The 4,272-nt window shown below is 43.3% G+C and overlaps 1 long non-coding RNA gene across 4 annotated transcripts; it reads right to left on the minus strand.

Moving 5' to 3' along the window:
• Window positions 1-378: 378 nt before the first annotated feature.
• On the minus strand, window positions 379-3,561 carry LOC119308273. 4 transcript variants are annotated; one of them, XR_005150020.1, is made up of 5 exons: window positions 3,069-3,561; window positions 2,873-2,946; window positions 2,625-2,780; window positions 2,224-2,318; window positions 379-1,876 (listed from the first exon to the last, which is right to left on the minus strand). It is a non-coding gene; the product is annotated as an uncharacterized LOC119308273 (long non-coding RNA). The 4 variants fall into 4 exon arrangements; XR_005150019.1 differs by having other exon boundaries at window positions 379-1,068; window positions 1,643-2,318; XR_005150021.1 differs by having other exon boundaries at window positions 379-1,836; window positions 3,069-3,560.
• Window positions 3,562-4,272: the final 711 nt, after the last annotated feature.

Below are 4,272 nucleotides of genomic sequence, written 5' to 3' on the forward strand. Positions count from 1 at the left end.
TGTCGATGAAAAGAGTTTCATTTTGCAAGGACATATTCGATACTCGTAGTAGAAAGCTCATGTGCTAAACCATGCTATTTAAAAATTTCCATCACATTGCGAAATCTGAGTTTTAAAAAAATGTATAACCCGTTGTGCCAAAAAATTATATTTGGCGCAGAGTCCCATTTAAAACCATGTACTTGTTGAAAATATTTGCATTTTTCAGTAACTCAAACTTTCATTAACTGTGTTTGAGCAAATACATACGGTAAGAACTTGGTAAAAGTTTAATTGATTGTGTACATAAAAGGCAAGATGGCAACATCAGAGTACAATTGTATGATGTGCAACAACAGCCAATATTAGTTAGCTAATAAGGGAACTAAACATTTCAGAGTAGTTTATCCCACATCTCATTCTCCTCGAAAATGAGCCCAAGCGGCCATCAACAAAAATACAATTGTTTTGATACAACAACGGTAAGAGAAATGAGAAACCATGGAGGAGAGTTGCATGTAAACTTTATAGAAGAAGGCCAATGTCAAGGAACAACATGTTGAAATACTCATCCCGCTCTCGGTTCTGGTCATCAGTCTGGGTAATCAACTCCTGACCAACGCCTTCAGCAACAACCACGACAGCATGCACCTTCTTCTTTACCCTTTCATACAGGAACTCAAATAGGTCTCCCTTCCCTTCAACGTAGAAATCAATCTCAAGCAGCAGTCAACATCTCGGCTGCTCAGAGTGGCATTAAGAGTAATGTGGATCGTTCTCCTGCTCATAAGTATGACAAGACCAGTGCCATTCGCAGCTCTCACAGCCTCCACATGTGCCGCGTTGATCGCCTGCTGAGCAATCGAGAAAGTGCCTACACACTGCACTCGACAACGCAATTCAACTTATGAAACTAAGCAACTAATCTACGAAAAAGCATCTGCTTGGTTACTTGGCATCCAACCATAAAAAAGCAAAATCACGGTGAGAAAAAGAATAACATAGGGCTTCATGGATCATGACTTTGCCACTCCTCATGCATCATCTCCATTGGATAGGTTTTTTTTTCTGAACCACTATATGAGGGACCTGGAAGAGAGCAAGACAAAAATTATAACTCAGTAAATGAAGACTGCATTTTCCCATAAATTAAGGCATATTCTAGAAAAAGAGCCAATGTAGCAACCGAACAATAATGTTTATTCTCCTTCAGGTACCCACCAAGTAGCAACCGAAACATTATTGAACTACACGCAGCTCAAGATAATAACTATAAAATCTTTCCAGAAATAAGTGACCAAGTGAAAAAATGTAAAACAAGAGAATGAGGTAAGTAAGAAATCCCAATTGAGCTAAAGAAGGAGAGGTTGTGCCTGAGCCTCTAAGAACAAGTAGAAGCGCGTCCCCCCACTCTGCTTGTTCATGGTGACATGCCCAGAGAACCGAGAGATGTGCGAACTCCTTGGCTGACCAGGGAGAAATACCACCCTAACAGCGTCCTACTCGTTGTAACCGGCCAAGTAGCAGCGCCAACACCCTGGCAGGCAAAGACAACATGTGCCTGAACACACACGTCACTAAGCCAACAAGCACGCACACCACAAGAACCTGTAGCAAGCAAGTGCGGGGGACAGGAAGAGAGTTGGGACTGAAAATAAATTACCATGGTGGCAACTAGATTTACAGGCAGAAGCTTCTCGAGGCGGTGGCGGCAAATCTAGGTAGCAGTTGCACGAGCATGTGAGCGTCACAAGATGCAAACAACATACTCGTACATACCTACATTTCTTTATCAACACTACACATCTCCAAAAAAATTCCAAATTGAGAGTTCAATAAGCTAGCATCTTCAGCCTCCTAATTTATCAAAGATCAGCATTTGTTAGTTTTGAGAAACCTAGAAAAACAAAGAAACATTAGGCACATTTGAATAAACATTTCAACAAAATGAGCAATAAGATGAAAAAACAAAACGAAATTCAGTAAAAAGAAACACTGCTATAGTCCTTCAATATGTATTTCTAAAATTGATATATCATCTTCATAACATGTTTATTTTCTATCCAAGGCTTGACTGTAGCATAAAATTACACCATGGTAAATCTGGAGAAAGACCAAGCTTCAGTTTCAGGTTAATCACTTGGTCACAAATTTTAGTAGAAGGGAAGACAACGGCCAGCGGTCACGAGATGAATTGTGCCTGCTAGTTCAGAAACACCAATACACCTAAATGGAGGAACTTACTTCATGTGCCTGAGCAGCCGATACAACTTTACCAGTGCCAATGGGCTACACTGGTTCGTGCGCGACGACCATGTTGGCCCAATCCTTGATCTTGTCTGCAAATAAAACGATCATCTCAGCCTACACCTTTTAGGTCAAAATATATGAAGATGATAACAAAGCAAATTTCATAATTCAAATCAATAAACATTATTCTAGAAAGTTGATTAATAGCAAGATCTTGTCCTTGCCAAGCAAAATAAAACTATACTCATCTGTTCATAAGCACATAAACAACTAAGTCAGCTACTACTCAAATGAACTAAAAGGATTGTAATTAAGGATGGAGTGCTCATTTTAAGAAACTTATTAACAAAAACTTTGGATGGTTCATGTGGATCTGAAATGACCCTTGTTCTCACCTCCTCCTACGGTCCTGCTCCAACCCCTCAGCAAAACATTGCACTTTATCCTGCAGGTGATTGTCAGCCTAAGGAAGTAGGCGGCTATCTGTTGGCTTCTCGAAATGCGCTAACCTTAATCCGCTGCCATGCTTTCTAATGGGATTCAGAGGTCATCTACACAAAGGAAGCACCTCCAAAGCATCAGTGGTAGGTTCACGGAGGAAAATAGAAACGGTCTGAAGTCCATAGTCAACAACACAAACCACCTTCCAAGATCATACAAATGAACCCACTCCACTACAAGATTTCTTTCCGTAGCTACTGATGTGTGCAGAAGAGCCTGGAACAGGGGTCAAACAAGATAAATCAGCCAACCATACAGTTCCAAGGTAGCATCAGGATTAGTATTGATAACTAATCCGGTAATCGTCCAAGAGCACAATGAACTAAGAGGAGATTTACCAGATTTGAGAGTCGGGGAGCGGAGAGGTGGAAGAGGGAGTTGGAGCCGAGCCGTGCCAGCCGGGATATCGATCCAACTCCGGTCAGCCGACCCTGTCATCGCCGGCGAGACCACCCCGCCCTAGCACGCCTACCTTCCCCTATCCTTCAACCCTCCCTCCACATCTTCTCTCTCCTATAGGGACGGATCCATGGGGTCGCCCTTGCGTGGAGGTTCCTGGCACCGTCGGAGGCAAGCTCATCGCATCCAGCCATTTCCGCTGCCCCTATGCTCACCGCTTTCGCCGATGGCAAGGAGGAGGAGGCGGGCGAGGAAGGCAGAACTCGGGCATAGGTGGGATAGAGGCGGTTGCGAGCAAGGAGAGGGTGCGGTGGGACCGCAGGAGGGAAGGAGGGTCGAGGCCATGCGACGGCTGTGGGGATTTGGGGCGTTGGGCAAGGGGATAGAGTTTGTTGGCAGCTGAAGTGGGAGTGGGAGTCGGGACGAGGCGAGGGTAAGATTGGACGCGGAATGCGCATAGCAGATTGGCCAAAACTTTGTACATGCGGGGACGACGAACCCAACCAACAACCACACGACACGAGCCCACCCGTCATTGACCAGCGAAAATGACCGTGAGGTGAAAATTGGGTTTTACTGCTGTGAAGATCCAACGGCTCAAACGCATCAGAAGGCAAATCCGACGGCCAACAAAGCCCAAATCGGGGGAGCCTCCTAGAGGCAAGTTGGCTAGCATCCTTGTAGGTTTAAATGGACCCATTTTCTGGGATGGGTGAGAAAACAATGATGGTCTGGACTGAGCATTTATTATAAAAATAATATTGAGATACGAATATTATTAAAAAAATTAAGTTGGGCTTGGTAATCTTATAATATAAAAAATGAACTGGGTTGTGCATTTTATTAAAAGAAACATAAGCTAGGCTACGCTTCTTTTAGGATCTTGTGTACAACTGTTGGCTCTGTTGTATTGCTGGTGTTCAACAAAAAAGGCATGTGTAGTACGGTACAACTTTACATGGCTACTCAACACATTCAACGACGCCTGGAAAGGCCAAAACAAGGCTTCTGTACAACTTTTTGAAGTCACTAAGCTCAATTAATAACTTAAGAAAAAAGTTAGAATACAATGGAACCTAATTAAAAGCTGTCACGAGCGAAGAAATAATTCAGCGGGTCCCACTTGTGTGTGTGTGTGTATGT

The sequence above is a fragment of the Triticum dicoccoides genome, chromosome 5B (genome assembly GCF_002162155.2).
Source record: "Triticum dicoccoides isolate Atlit2015 ecotype Zavitan chromosome 5B, WEW_v2.0, whole genome shotgun sequence".
In the NCBI taxonomy this organism is placed as follows: Eukaryota; Viridiplantae; Streptophyta; class Magnoliopsida; order Poales; family Poaceae; genus Triticum; species Triticum dicoccoides.